This window comes from Mixophyes fleayi, chromosome 11 (assembly GCF_038048845.1).
Source record: "Mixophyes fleayi isolate aMixFle1 chromosome 11, aMixFle1.hap1, whole genome shotgun sequence".
Lineage (NCBI taxonomy): Eukaryota > Metazoa > Chordata > Amphibia > Anura > Limnodynastidae > Mixophyes > Mixophyes fleayi.
Genome location: NC_134412.1, coordinates 60,362,098 through 60,378,847, shown reverse-complemented (window position 1 = coordinate 60,378,847; position 16,750 = coordinate 60,362,098).

Below are 16,750 nucleotides of genomic sequence, written 5' to 3'. Positions count from 1 at the left end.
AGCTCCAATGGGGCAGGGACTGATGTGAATGAGTTCTCTGTACAGCGCTGCGGAATTAGTGGTGCTATATAAATAAAGAGATGATGATGAAAAACTAAGGGATGTCATTGCAACATGGCTAATCCTGCTTGGACTCTCCTGAGGATATGTGATTTCTGATAACGCCACCAATATTGTTAGAGCATTACAGCAGGGGGAATTCCATCACATTTCCTGTTTTGCTCACACAATAAACTTGGTGGAACAGAACTTTTTAAAAAATGACAGTGACATGCAGGAGATGCTCTCTGTGTGCCAAAATATTTCAGTTCATTTTCGGTATTCTGCAACAGTATGTAGGAGAATGCAGCAGCTGTAAAAAGAATAAAATTTTAAGGGGAATGTACTTTAGTCCAGTGAAGTAGTCACCTGTGAAGAGAGTGCAGACACTGTTAGCTTGAGTCAAGTGATTCCCCTAATTAGACTTTTTGAGAAGCAGCTAGTGAAATTGAAGGAAGAAATTAAATAATGCAAATCCACTAACTATATTGGAATTGTAGATTAAGTACTTAATTCGCTTCGATAGGATCCAAGAGTTATCAACATCTTGAAATCGGATCACTACATTTTGGCAACTGTGCTTCATCCTAGGTTTAAGAGCTATGTGTTCTCTTTCTTTCCAACTGACACAGATCTCAAGAGACAGAATGAGATCCTGGTCAGCAGGCTGACAGCTCAAGTGGTACATGACACAACAACGTCTCCTCCTTCAGTTTCTCTGGGAACTGCTTCTAGGAAAAAACTAAACTTTCCCAAGACACCCAGTGGTGAGTGATGCAGATGAGTTAGCACAACATTTTGACATTTGGGGCTAGATTTACTATCAGGCGTGTTTGTAAACCCGCCGACTTTCGGCGGGTTTGGCGGCGGTTTAGCCATCGCCGGATTTACTAAGGCTAAACCCGCCGTCCAAACGGCCAAAAATGATGTTTCCAAACCCGCCTCTGTATAAAGCGCCATGACGGTTTCAACAATGTTCTACATACAAACAGCCGGATTTACTATTAGGGGGTTTATAAAGTCGCCGGAAAACCGCCATTCAATAGACCAAAATGAAAGCGCTGCTCGTGAGCAGCGAGATTGTTCAAACAGTGTGCTGTTTGAACTATTTAGCCATTTTTAACATAAGAGAAAGAGCCATTTTGTGCAAAGTTTCCTCCTTTAGGATTGTATATGGGAAATGGGCAAACTGGCATGTAATTTGAGGTTTTTAGTTTTTTTTTCCCATCCTGTATTATTGAATCCTATTTACTGATGTAAAGGTTTACCGGCCACTCCACATGCATTTAAAGTGCGTATGAATCTGGAATCTTTGCCTGATGTGGACGTAGTACAAATGTTTGTACTCATGTAAACCAGGTTCCTAGATATATTTGGTGGGGTGCTTATGTATGCACCTGTTAAGGTGTCTGATATTATCCTGGCTTGCTGTCTGATACATAATCTAGCTTTACATCAACATACCCCACCGATTATTGCAGTACACAGTGAACAAGTAGGGGCCCGTGTCCCATTTGGTGATGTGCAGAGCACACAGGGGGAGGCAGATTTGAGACCGTCTCATTACATACTACTTTAAATGTAAGTGCATACAATAAAAAACATATATTGGTTTTTGATTTTATGTCAGTGCAATGGTTTTATTAATGGAATATTTTAATAAAATTGAACCCTTTAAACAGAGGATAGTGTGTACTGTGAATGTTGTAATTGTTAAAATCCCTGTAAAGTGACAGTTAGAGGTCAATGTGTACGTGAAATTAGTGCATCGTTTTAAAGAAAACAGTATACTCTTGTTTAATGGGAAGAAAAGAAAGAATGATATGAATGAAATATAACTGCGTTTATTGCATTACAACATAATAAAAGAAAAAGTATAACGCTTACACAAAACATTCCCCAATAATACATTTTTTGCCCTAGCGCCGTCTTTACGCTGGCATATCACTGTGCTTAGCCCCACTCTCTACCCTCCCTTGCCCACCCCTGGTGCGAGCACCTCTCCTTGGAGGAGTGCTATATGTTGATCTGGTCGGCGTACTAGCAGTACTGGTGGAGGCCGATGAAAAAGGGGCCGGCAAGCGGGCAATCAGTTCCTGCTGGAGTTGGCCTGCCAGCCGGATAACATTGGCATTCCCCTCATGAACGGAGGAATGCATGGCGTCCACAGACCCAGACATTTGGGCCAGCTGCACATTCGTCTGCTCCAAAGCGCTTGCCAGCCGGTTTATTGCAGCAGGGATTTGTCTAGTGGAGCGGTGTATTCGCCTCAACTGGGCCGCAATTTGTGCCATGTGGCCAGTTTGCCTGTCCATGAACAATGTCTGTTGCTGCTGGAATGCGCCAATAGACAGCGCCATTTCTCTGGCTGGGTCCATAGTTTCAGGTGGAGGTTGGTGGTGTGATGGTTCAGCAGGGCCAGGTGAAACTTCCTGGAGGCCAGACACAGGGGCATCCACTGTTACCAGGGTGATGGTCGTTAGATCCTATGGCTCAGGGGACATTTCCAGGGACTCCGCCTGAGGTGGCTGGTATGAAGAGGGCCCTGTGTATGAAAAATGACGGTAAGTATATAGTATATAATATGTTTGTATATTGCATTCTGAACACTGGATAGGAAAGAATATTCTTTAGCAACTACAGATTCTTTCACAATGTTTGCATTCCTGATTTCTAGTCCTATGCTACCTGCTTACGGATGCACTTATTATCCTTTTAATACCCATAATCATTTGGACTGTGTAGTACATGCTGGGTTATTTTGACTAAACTGCATGCTATAAAAAGTGGAGATGTTGCCTATAGCAACCAATCAGATTTTAGCTGTCATTTTGTTGAATGCAATAAATAAAGTAAAGGTATATTCTGATGGGTTTCTGTAGGCAACATATCAGTTTAGTAAAATGTAGCCCTAACTTCTCATTGCAAACAATAAAAAGGAAAAAAAAACCAACATTGACAGCAACATTTGCACAGAAAATCAAGTAACTCCATTATTTCTCTCCTAAACAGAAATCACGCACCTGCTTGCTCGTCTGTGCCCGAATCTCTCGCTGAAGGTGGAGGTGTAGGTCTGGCACTGGGACTGAACTGCGGTCCTGGCGATTCTGGATGTATTAGAAAAAGCATACAATGTATTTCCAGAAAAAAACAATTTCCAAATATACTGTTTATTGCACAAATGTGTTTGCAATTTTTTTTTTTTTTTTTTTCTATGAGAAAAAAAACCCTTTACAAACTATTAGAGGCAAAAATACACTTTGAAAAACAAAAAAACAAAAAAATTAATAAAAAACGTTTGCAAAGAGAAAAACAGTTTTAAAAAGAGAAAAGCAGTTTTAAAAAGAGAAAAAAAATATAAATACTGTTAGAGTAAAATATGCAAATAAGTCACCAACTACTTGTCCAAAAGAGGGCGAATCCGTGTCTTGGACGTTTATCCCCTCGACAATCTCTGCCGGCATTATCTGGCGCAGCTCCTCCTCGTACGTGGTGTACTCCATACGAAGTGGGGGGCCACCACCCGTGCGCCTTGTAGACCTCCTTTCCTGGGCCATCTTCTCTTTAAGCCTCCTCTTAATATCAGAGAAGCATTTGCGGCAGTTTGCCACTGTCCGCTTCAGTGGGCCCACCGCGTTCACGGCATCACAGACACGCCCCCACAATTGGTGACGCCGCCTTAGTGGAGTCCAGGCTCCCTCCTCTGACCCCTCAACCTCCATCTCCCTCTCCTCAGCCTGTTCTCCCCTCCTATCTCTGGACATAATGACAAATAAATGCCAAACACAGAAAACACAGAAAGACTTACAAACACAAAGGACAAACTACACTAAATACAGACACACTCTCCACACAGGCACACACAAGTAACGCAGACAAAGGACAAGTCAAATACAAAAAATACAAGACAGAAAATAAAAGAGAAAATAAATGTACAAAACAGAAAAATACCACAGGACTACTCACACTTCAATCAGATATCGCTCCACCAATCCACCAAACTCCAACTCTCACCAACTCTCACAAAGCACAAACCAACTAACTCCTCTCTCAAAACTCCTCAAAACCCTATCAGAGAAAAAAGTGTCAGGCCAGTGGTTTATATAGGGCTTGTGATGTCAAATCTCCTGAGTTTGAAAATAGCCAATAGTAACAGGCCAGGAGACAGGTGTAATTTTCAAAAAAACCGCCTTTACACAAAAGCGCTGTCATTTAAAGCAAAAGCGCCATGTTCTATTCAATGCCGCCGGCGGCTTTGAGCATTACATCCCGCCGTGACATCGCCGGCGGCTTCAAATTGAAGCTGATATGCGCCCATTAGTAAATCCGGCTGTTTGCAATGCAAACCCGCCGGAAAACCGCCGCGATGCATGGCGGCTTCAAGCCGCCATGCATCACGCCTGATAGTAAATCTAGCCCTTGGTCTTGTCTAAAAGAATTGACCAAAAATCGTGACAGCTCTGCCATAAAATCAACTACAAATTTCATGAGGAAGGCCATTACCGGCAATTACATCAAAGTACACAGACTTCTGTAATGATGGATTCCAGCAGGGATGAATTAGTATTGTTTGAGGATGATGTACACACTGATGGGGGTGAATATGATGACAATGTAGACTGCAGGTGCTAAAATCTAGTTGAGAGAAGGGAGCTACCTGATGCTGGTATGCTTGGTAATATTTTGGGTAGAATGGCATCTTGGCAATTTAATGTTTTTTTACAGTAAACTTTCACCTTTATTAGAGAGGTTTTTTTCTTTAAAAGGTACAAGCTTTTTATTTACATTTTTGTTTTCCTGACTTAAAACTACTATGCACATGAACATAGGCTTTATCACATGAGGTACAGGGATAAGTATCATCATGGCTGAGACTGGAGAGTGACAAGAACAATGCCACCACTCCTGTTTCTGTACAGCTATGGCACAGTAGAATGTCACTGTAGACTTTTAAGAACACTGACAGCCCTATTATTGCAATTTCTGTTTCAGCGCTGAACCCTGCCACCTGTCCTGTTTCTGAGTGAGCAATGGTACAGTAAAATGTAACTGCAGATTTAGATCAAGCCTGCCAGCCCTATTATTTCTAATTCAGCAACAACAATTATAATGGAGCTCTCCTCTTTGTGTGTAACCTATATAACACCATACAATTTGACTGAAAATTCAGAAGCAAGCCTACCTAGTATTTGTATTTCAGCAATGACAATTAGCAATGGAGCACTCCTCTTTTTGTGTAACCTATATAACACCGTACAATTTGACTGCAGATTTACACCAAGCCTGCCAGCCCTAGAATTTGTATTTCAGCAATGATATTTGGCAATGGAGCAATGGAGCTCTCCTCTTTGTGTGTAACCTATATAACACCGTACAATTTGACTGCAGATTTACACTAAGCTTGCCATCCATAGGGGGGTATTCAATTGTTGCTCCGGGCACCGCCGGAACTGTTTATACGGTAATATTGCGCGTAACTACCGTTCATACGGTAATTTACTCGCTCAATTTCAGCTCGCTGCTCAGGGAGCTGCGAGCTGAAATTGAGCGAGTAATTACCGTATAAACGGTAATAGTTTTAACGCGCTCATTCCGGCGGTGCCCGGAGCAACAATTGAATACCCCCCATAGTATTTGTATTTCAGCAATGCAAATTAGCAATGGAGCATTGCAGTTCTCATATTTGTGTGTAACCTATATAACACCGTACAATTTGACTGCAAATTCAGAAAACAAGCCTGCCAGCCCTAGTATTTGTATTTCAGCAATGCAAATTAGCAATGGAGCATTGCAGTTCTCCTCTTTGTGTGTAACGTACATAACACAGTACAATTTGACTGCAGATTTACACTAAGCTTGCCAGCCATAGTATTTGTATTTCAGCAATGACAATTAGCAATGAAGCAATGGAGATCTCATCTTTGTGTGTTACCTATGTAACACTGTACATTATGGGACTGCAGATTTAGAAGACCCAGCCTGCCCTATTAATTCTATTTCAGCAATGACAATTAGCAATGGAGCTTTCCTGAATGTCACTGTAGACTTTGAAGAACACTGCTACCTCTTTCTTTTCTACCTATTTTGCTGCCCAACTGCTCTACAGACTGTGCTATCCCTTCTGTGTCCCTCTTTGAAATTGAGCTAGATCGCCGTGGAGGATGGTACTTATAGAATCCAAAACTCGCGAGATCCGAGATCTGACGACATAACGATAACATTTTGCCTCGTTTTCAATTCCGAAAAAGCGCGAAAGTACCAAGCCAACTCGGCTCGGTACTTGGATCAGCTAAGTTCAGGTATGTTTAGTTCTCTGGGAACCGAGCCTGAGCATCTCTGGTTTTAACCACTCATGCTTCCTTTACACAGATCTTGGTACATTTTCACATTTTCACACAGGAAATCCCCCCAGGGGGTGTTGGTTTATCTCATCTTATTCTATAAGAGAATAAAATGGCTATAAGACAACAAGATGGCGTTAGCTTAGCAATATCACATTTCTCAATGCCTATACCCCATTTTAATGTAGCTTTTTTATTGTATTTAATGCTATGTACCCACAAAGAGTGTTATACATGTTATGCATTCTTGTCATGCATTGTTCAGACAGTGACAAAATATTTAGCATTTAAAGAAATCCAAACTTTTGCAAAACAGTGTTACATATAACAATGTAATACTATGCAGACTTGAGTTAGCAATTCATATCTTTTATGGAGTTTTGTAGCATTTGAGTGTTTCTAATAGAGATGTGTAAATCTCCCAAAATTAGCTTTGCCACCATTCCCCAGAATTTGGACTGAAAATTTATAAATCTTTATGAAATTAGCATTTTTCCATTTCTCCCATTTTACAATCTCTGTAGGAGAAAAAGACAGCAGAACACAGGTACTGCTTGGGAAGGTGCTTAGAAGTTGTTACATAGGATATTTTAGTGTTTATTTTAGTTAGAGTTAGATTGTATTTGTTTTTAGAAAAGTATATTCATTTTTTGTGCCATTTAGTAAGTGCAGTAATTAACTGTTTGATTCCTCTTGTTAGCTCTTCTTAAGGTAGTAGGTTTAAATATATTTAAAAAAAATATATATTTTTATATAATTTTATCTATATTCATGAAAATTTGAGGAAAGTTGAATAGGGACTATCTTGAACTTTGGCTAGATGCTTCTCTAGCCTCTACCTGCTGACACCACCAACAGCAGTACTGGAGCAATATCTGCTGTTGTGCTACCTGTAGTTGCTTTGAGTCTCACTGCTTAGGCTATGGCAAGCAATCTTGACTTTCAGGTAGTCCCAGTTTTGATGATGATGATTTCACCAGGCAGTGCTGTGACCTCCTTGCAAGACTGCGAAAATGTACAGACTTCCTCAACACTTGCTAGAAATAATAAATATGATTGATGGAAGTGGTTGCATCAGTGGTTGCTGACCCTACCTTGCTGAGGGGTTTGGCAGAGAAAATTCTGTGGTAGTGCCAAGGTTCTATGGGATCTAAACTTAATACCCTAAATTGGGTAGGTTTGTAAACCAGCTATTTGTGACATGTCAGCCCCCATACATGAGAGGTGAGTTCATGTGATTTTAAATGCATTCCAATGTTCTTTGAAGTAAAGAAGTAATGTAGAACTTGCAAGCTTTAGGACCCCGAACGTAGGGCTGCATGCTTAAATGTTTTCAATAAAAAAATATGAACTAATACATTATACTTTCATTTTTCTACATACAAATACATTTGAATTATTAAGGATAAGAACTGACAACAACTATGTTTTAGTTGGTATGCATATAGAGCATTTATATTGCCATGCAGCTGGTATCCTGGACAGTATTGGGTCAACTGAGCACAGGTCTATTTCTCCAATGTCTCTACCATCACTTGAGTCATATACATGTTGTCAGGCTTTTTGTTTTGCTCACTTTCCAGCTTTTAACAGTCTCCAATACAAGGTGTAAACCAGGCAGCAGGTGGGCGTTAGGTTCAGGGCAGCACCAATTTGCCTTCCATTCATTCTTATTTTTGTTTGTGTGTGTATGTGTGTAGTTTATGTATTTCATAATTTTGTTTCAAACATAGACTAGGGAGTTCTAATCTGTAGTTTAAGCAAAAAAGCACTGGGGGGGTATTCAATTGTTAGCGATTTTGTAATTTCAAGTGAGTTAAGTCTTTTTTTTTTCTTATTTTCGAGCGCGGAAACTTCTCCCGCAATTCTAATCTTTTTTTTTTTTTTTTTACCGAAACGGTCTTATCGCGCTCCAATCGTTTGTCAATGTTAAAGTAAAGGCTGGATGCGAACCCTCAGCGGAAAAAGTTATTCAATTATTTTTTAACGCTGTGGGTGAAACAGGCAAATCTGCTGTTTCATCTCGCACCTCCTTGGTCTGCTCAAAGAAAAAAAAAACATTTTAAGCTAAGAAAAATCTAAATTAAACTGAAAAAATAGGTGTAAAAGTTCATTAAAATAACTTGAAAACTGAAAAGTACTTTTTTTTAAAAAAAATAACAGTGTAATAATTAAAAAAAAATTCAAAGTTCCCCCTTTAAAAAAATCCATTAGCGGTGCATGGATTTAAACTTTATTTTATTTTTTTTAGGGGGGGAAAGGGGTGGTTGTGCCTGACCTCAGTCAGCTCTCATCAAAATTGTGAAAAGTAGCATGTTATTTATTTCTTTTTTAAAACCAAAAGCGTTTGCTCCCCACTCTATACTTTAGTCTTAACCCTAGTGCTGGCAGGCTATTGCTGTGTGTGTTTAAATCTTTAATTTTTTTACGTAGGGTTCCCCCTATTTTAATTGAACCAGCACTAGGCAAACCAGAAGGGGTGACAGGCACTATAGCAGGGAGGGGAAAACGCAATTTGGGTCCCACGGCCATAATGACTAAACACCCACAGACTGTTCAGCGCTGGCCTGGATTCCCTAGGGAGTGTGGTCCGCTGAAAAATGTAAGCGGGCCACCCCCCTAGGGACACCCAGCCCAGTGCCGATAGCACTAGGGCTCTTCCTACTACCCCTGGGCTGTGGGTAGTAGGGTAATAAATGGGGATTTTGTATGTAAAAAAAAATTTGACTTGTGGAACTACATGTCCCAGCCAGCCATGTTGGCCTAAATAGTGTGGGCATGCTGCTACTTGTCTAACTACAAGCACCAGCGTACCCATGGCACCCAGGGCATGTTTGCACTTGTAGAACCACAAGTGCCAACATGCTCTTACACCCACAGCTGGCTGTGATCTGTAGTTCCACAAAGCAAAATGTTAAATAAAAGCACAACACCCTCATTCCAACTACAAATCTTTATTAAAAATAATAAAACCCCAAGAAATGCAGTAAACACCCTCATGCACACCATAGATTTTTATTAAAAACAAAAAAAACAAAATACTCACCATGGACGAAATCCTCAGTTTTCTGATGCTTTACCTACACACACTCATTTATGCAAAGTCCCAACAAATATTTGTATCTTTTAAATGTCCATGCTTGGCCAGTGTTCACGAAATGTTTGTAAATGGCAAAAAATGTACCTGCTTGTAAAATCTATCTGCTGTCCAGGGGGGGGCATTGTTGCTTGCAGTGCTGGGGCCCTTCTTGATTGCATTAATTTGCATTAATTTTTTATACTAAAATGACTGCCTTAACCACTTCTCATTTCAAACTCGCTAGGACCAATAATAGAGCGCGAGCGGGTGGATGCAATGTTAACAATTGAATTGAGCGTTTTTTTTTTTTAAAACGAGCGCTCGAACAGGAAAAAACGAGCGCGGGTTTGTTTGTTTTTTTCGAGCGCGGGATTTTCACCCATCTCGCTAACAATTGAATATGCCCCAGAGTGTAATTATATGTCAAAGCAGGTGAAATAGTGATTTATTTATTTTTTTTAAAAAAAATATTCCCAGATGTTTAATATTTTCAGAAATGTAAAAAAATATATAAAACAAAGTTACATTTGCTACAAATATAAACAAAGATCATATTATCAATGTTAAAGAAGAAACAAATATAGTCCATTGTCTACTTGGCTTTCTAAGGGCAGCTTGGTGGCATAGTGGCCCTGTGTCACACATCAACAGGGCCATGGGTTCTATTCTGGGCACTATATGTGTGAAGCTTGAATGTTCTCCCCATGTTTGCAGGGGTTTCTTCAAGATGCTCTGATTTCCTTCCACAGCTCAACAACATAATAATAGGTTAATGTTCATAATAATAATAATGCTTCTGCATCTTTTCTATTTTTTCCCAAATGGGTAGCTTTTGTTAGTATCTTGCAAAGAATGAACATGTTTTCATTCAGGGGAAAAAAACTTTACAGGCACCTAATTACAATAATCTACAAACACCCTCCACAACTGCCACTCACTGTGCACAGCACTTAAATCAAATAATCCATTAGAACAGGAGACAGTTTCCAAGGCAAACTTGCCTAATTCTGGCCACTGGTGAAGATTATTCTGCCAGTTCTTAAGGGTGGGGTACGTTACTGCGATGCTTTTAATAACAATACTATATAAAGACACATATAATCCGATTGCCATAAAAGTGGCCTGCTTGAAATGCTGACTTACATTAATAGAGACAAAGAACATATCCAAAAACATTACCTTGCAGACTGCTATAAAATCCGAACTCCCTGCATGCCGAAACTTCTGTTTTACAATACAAAACAGAGAGACATTCAGCTTTGTGAATTTAAAGCGGCAAGCTTTAAGGAGAACAAAGCCTAAAAAAGGAGCAACCTGGTCAAAACCATGTTGTATTGGAGGGGGAGGTAAATTTAAAATAGATTTATAGTTGGGGTAGGGCATGTCCTAGATCAATTTTACATAAAGCTATCAAGTATTTGTGTGCTACATGAAAAAACAGCCAGTATTTACCTTATGTGCAAAATAATAAACTAGTTTGCACCCTTTGCATTGTAACTTGGTTTGTCCCGGAGAACATTTACTCCTTTTTTTGCCTTACTTTTCCTTAATGACTCAGGCCCATCATCTTTTATCATCTTCTATCTGTTTTACATCCTTCTTTAATGATCAGTGACACCCAACATCTATTCCTTGCTGACCAGTTCCATCATCATTGGTTGCCTGTTACCAGTGAGCACACATATGGCTTACTGATGTATTGGTTTGTGACTGTTTGGTTGGAGAGGGCAGCAGCTTGTTGCTCTTCTTGCCCTTACAATCCTGCTGCATATAGCTTAATAATTGCACTAATAGTAAAAATAATAGAATATGTTGCATTCATTTCTGCTTGCAAATTTGGACACCTCCTCAAGCAGTCAGTATACTCTCTTATTTGCCATGAGTGCACAAATTCTGAATGTAACAGAGTACAGTATGTAACAGTTAATTATGGTTTTTCTTTGCTCATGTAATCTCTCATATTTGGCCAAAGTACAATTTTACCTAGTTGGAAGATTACATATGAGTTGATATTATGGCAAATTTTTGTGTCTATGAAAGTTGTAACAGTATTTCTCATTCAATATGATCTTTTAAATTGGGCACTAATCTTTCTTGACATTGACAGTGTGCTTGATATTTGCCCTTACTGGAAGGTAGTAATGATATTCAAGCAATTGCCAGAAGTCACATTTCCATTTTTTGTTTGTTATTTGTAATTTTTGGTCCAAACTGAGTATACGTTTGGTGGCATGGCTCAGATCTATGGTTATGATGGAGGAAATCATGATGGTGGCTGATGGTAAAGATGTGGTTTGATATTTTCTTGGACACTCTAAAATCACCAAGTGAGTTATAAGCCATATATTGACCCATAGTCAATTTCCCCAATATCCGCTGTGGCCTGAACCTGGGTACAAATTTAGAGAATGAGCAATCTATATTGCTAACAATATAGGCGTATAAACAGTACATCCTTATTTGAAAAAAAAAGCTCATTTGGTAATTGCTATCTTGGAACTGAATAAGCCATTATTTCCCCTTGTGTAATCCAGGAAGAATGAATATTCAAGAATGAGCTGTAAGCTCCTTTCATAAAGCTATAAACATGTCACCTTTTTATCTTTGTTGATCTGCTTCTTTACTGTCCCTGCACCGTTATTGGCCAGTAGGTTTTAATATTTTCAATATATTTGGCGAAATGGCCTAATTTGCAAATTAACTATTATTATTATTATTATTATTATTATTATTATTATTATTATTATTACTCCTTAAATGTGCATACCGTAAATGGCAGTAGAACTTTACATCTGTATATACACCTGTGCTTTCTGACAGATTTACATATCTGGAAACTTGTCCCATCATTTCCTCATAAATCTTTATTTCACCTCTCTCTATCTCCTTGCAATAACTCTAATATACATGTAATTAGACCATATTAAAAAAAAATCATTTACATATTTAATTTAATGAATGCCATTATTTATATCAGCAAGGTGCCAATTGTTTCATTACCGATCAGTCTCATTTCAATAGTTATATTTTTGGCATTAGATGACAGAGGAGCTCCGCCTGGTGGCTAGATTTGGGAGACACACATGATCCTTCAACATAGGATTACAGTAACGCTGCCATTTATTATTCTGATTAATTTTCTTGTTAACTATAAAAATCTATGCACATTATGCAATTTGAGGAAAAATAAGTGTAATGTACACTTAAATTGTGATAAATATGAATGTTGATTTAAATGAGTGTGCATACATTGTAAGTATGCTTAGGACTAATTCGTATGTTCCTTAGAAGTTTGATTCAAATGTCATTTAATGTTTATGCTGATCACAATGTGTGTACTGTATGGGTTTGGATGCACAAAGAGCTTCCCATCAAAATTCTAAATTAACAGCTTTTAGATACCAGACATAAAAAATTATGCTTGTTTTTGTATTTGTGGGCCTTTTGAGTTCAATTTTATATCACAACATACCTGAACAGAAAACGTGACATTGCTGTAAGCTATCATGTTGTTTTGGACTATATATGGTTGGCCAAATATATTAAATGGTTTGAAAGTAAAATTATTTTTTAAAGAAACCCATTGCTATAACTATAAGATTGTTTACCTGCAGGTTAAAAAGAGCGAAATCATTTGACAAATATTCTGAATTTTAGCATTTAACAGCCAGTAAATTATTTTGTGAGAAATGAGCCAAATGGTTGTATAGTCAATCCATACTTGCCAATATTTTAAAACCTGTCTTCTGAGAGATCCCGGAAGACAGGTCATGTGACTAGCATGGGGGGGGGGGGCAGTAGCCCTCTACTATAAAAAAAAAAGCAGAAATTCATGGCATTGAATAGCAGAGGCGAGGCTTAGGGGCGCAATTGCATAATTAAGCCCCTGCCTCCACTAAAGTTCGGGAGGTTGCCTTCTCTTTAGGGAGTCCGAGAGGACTCCCTGAAATTCAGGAGCCTCTCAGAAATGTCGGGAGAGCAGGCAAATATTAATCAGATAATCAGATGTATAAAAAACCAAGAGGGAATAAAAAAACAGAGATTCATTAGAAGATCTTGGATTTTAAAAAAAAACTCTTTTAACCTTGGGCATCATTATTATTTTAGTATACAGTTGCCATGAGAAAGCTTGCATTACTGTTATTGATACATAGTACCACAGGCAATGGGCCACTCCAAAAAAATGTATAGGGGCAAGATGAGGGCTGAGCTAACAAGAGACCGAGCTGAGGAGGGGGAATGGGGAAAGATGGAAGAGCCAATCCTTTTGCTCTTAGCCACCACTAGCTAGAAGAAGCAGGATATTGTTAGATAGGACTACCTAGCTGCCTTTCACTCTTCCATTACCACCTTCCCTTTTTTAAACCAGTTGTTATCCATATTTAGGGGGGGAATTCAATTAACTTTGAGGTCCCATGATGTGTCTCCAGAACAGTCCGAGAAGACACATTGCCTCAGAGTTTTTTCTCAACCTTCTGCTCATTTTTTCTTATGACCCATAGAAATGTGAGAGAGGAGAGATTGGCCGGCAAAGAGAGCAGCCGGAGACCAAAACAATGTCTGGTGGCACCTCCCGGCTAATTGAATTCCCCCCATAGTTTGCAAGTACCATTTTCACGTAGAAGAAGGTGATAGATATTAGGGATCATCACTGCGAGGCAGATTTTCTAGCCATATTAAGATTATTTATATATTACCATTGCATGTATTTTGGTTCTATTGATACAGAGGATTGTGTTGATATGAGCGCAGCAAAGTTATAAAAATGCTATATAATAACTAATTGTATCATTAGTATCTATTCTGAAGCTCTCAATTGTTGAACTTTAATACCGTGTTTAACTTGTCAAGCGGCTCTTTTATCAGTCCCCATGTACGTGCTGTGACTGTACACAATTGTAATTGCAAATTATCCTGTGAATTATAACTGAAGGATGGAATTAAGCATGAGGGAAATGAAAAGCTGAGGCTTCTGTACCTAACTAGTTTGGAACTCACTAAGGGTTAAAAAACAATTGTAGGTTTGGGTGCGTCCAATGTGAGTGTTGTTGGGGGAAGGCTTAAGGGAAGCCTATAAAGTTATGTGGCAGATTAAACTTGTTCTTTTGGATCCAGTAAAAGCTTCCCTTCGTCATATTACCATTTGCAAGCTCTGGAGTCCGTCTTCATTTGGGTTTCCCTGTGACGGGGGAGTGTTCCCCACCCACATTTATGCTGGGTTTTGGTGCAGAACTGGTTGTGTGTGAAGCTCTGTGGTGTCAGAGCTTTATGGATAGGGTTACAGCCCTACGGCTGGTGCAGCCTTTGGTTTTGCAGCAAAACACTGTACAGTCAGCGGGCAAGATTGATGGAGAACATATTACTTGTATTGAGGCAGTTGGAACCCCTTTTACTTTAAAGAGTTGGCTTAGATTTACTGCAAGTACCGCCCCTGAGGGAGGGCTTGTGGTTGCATTACGATTGGCCCAGAAGTGTTCAGGTTTTGGAATGCCTTGGATTATTGTCCCGTTTTAAAGACAAATGATAAGGATGCGCTTATATAAAAGTGGTGTATAAGTTATTGATGTCCAGAAGGTAAGTGACCCATGATTGGACATCTGGATTGGCATTGGGCCTTTGCCAATCTGCTTACAGTGTTCTCCCCCACCTTACAGTGTGTTTATTGGGTTAAGAAAAGGACTCTTTATTTGTCAACAAATTATATGGGGTGTTCTTTATTTATATCATAATGTTAAGGATAAGAGTAAGGTGGATATAGTTATGAAATCAACCATTTAGCATTTTATTACCTTTCTCAAACTTAATGCAGGTGTATATGTGGGTGTGTTTTAATGATGTCATCACCATTTTAAATGATTTTAGTTAATATTTGTATACCTTTTCAATTTATTATTTTATTATTTTAAACATGGAAAAAGGAAATCCAGTAATGGTGCCATGTTACTTCCTGTTGCACCTGTAGATGAGCAATTAACACATAATTGACTTCTGGCAATGCCCCCTTGTCCTCCTGATCGGTTTGCTGGAATCTCATAGCTTTTTGTTAAGGCTGTCTGAGCTGCAAGTCATCTTTCATAGTTTCACAAAACTTGTTCAAATTAGCATTTTTATGCTAGTTACCATTAGAGATGAGCGGGCTCGAGTATCTGAAATCCGAGCCCACCCGAACATTGCCGATCCGAGTCGGATCCGAGACAGATCCGGGTATTGGCGCCAAATTCAAATCTGAAACTGAGGCTCTGACTCATAATCCCGTTGTCGGATCTCGCGATACTCGGATCCTATAAATTCCCCGCTAGTCGCCGCCATCTTCACTCGGGCATTGATCAGGGTAGAGGGAGGGTGTGTTAGGTGGTCCTCTGTCCTGGTAGATCTCGTGCTGTGCTGTTTAGTTCTGTGCTGTGCTGTTTAGTTCTGTGCTGTGCTGTGCTGTGCTGTGCTGTGCTGTGCTCTGCTCTGCAGTATCAGTCCAGTGGTGCTGTGTGCTGTGCTCTGTCCTTCTGAGGTCAGTGGTGCTGCTGGGTCCAGTGCTGTGTCCTGTTCAGTCCAGTGGTGCTGTGTCCTGTGCTCTGTGCTTCTAAGGGCATAGTTATTTCCCCAATATTCCCCTGTGTTTAAAAAATTAAAAAAAAGTTATTTAAAAAAATACCAAAAACTAATTTAATTTTTTTTAATTACCACAAAATTTGCACAACCAATTTTGCAGTATAAGCCCATTGGTAGTGCAATATTACCAAGTTCACACATTCAGCAGTAAAAGTCCAGTGGTACTGCAATATTACAAAGTTTACACATTCTGCAGTATCAGTCCAGTGGTGCTGTGTGCTGTGCTCTGTCCTTCTGAGGTCAGTGGTGCTGCTGGGTCCTGTGCCATGTCCTGTTCAGTCCAGTGGTGCTGTGTCCTGTGCTCTGTGCTTCTAAGGGCATAGTTATTTCCCCATTATTCCCAAGTTTTTAAAAAATTAAAAAAAAAGTAAAAAAAAAATTACAATTAAAAATTAAAAAAAAAAATATATATAATTATAACCAAATTTGCAAAACCAATCCAGCAGTATAAGTCCATTGGTACTGCAATATTACAAAGTTCACACATTCTGCAGTATCAGTCCAGTGGTGCTGTGTCCTGTGCTCTGTCCTGCTGAGTTCCGTAGTGCTGCTGGGTCCTGTGCCGTGTCCTGTTCAGTCCAGTGGTGCTGTGTCCTGTGCTCTGTTTTTTCTAAGGGCATAGTTATTTCCCCATTATTCCCAAGTTTTTAAAAAATAAAAAAAAAGTTAAAAAAAATAAAAAAAT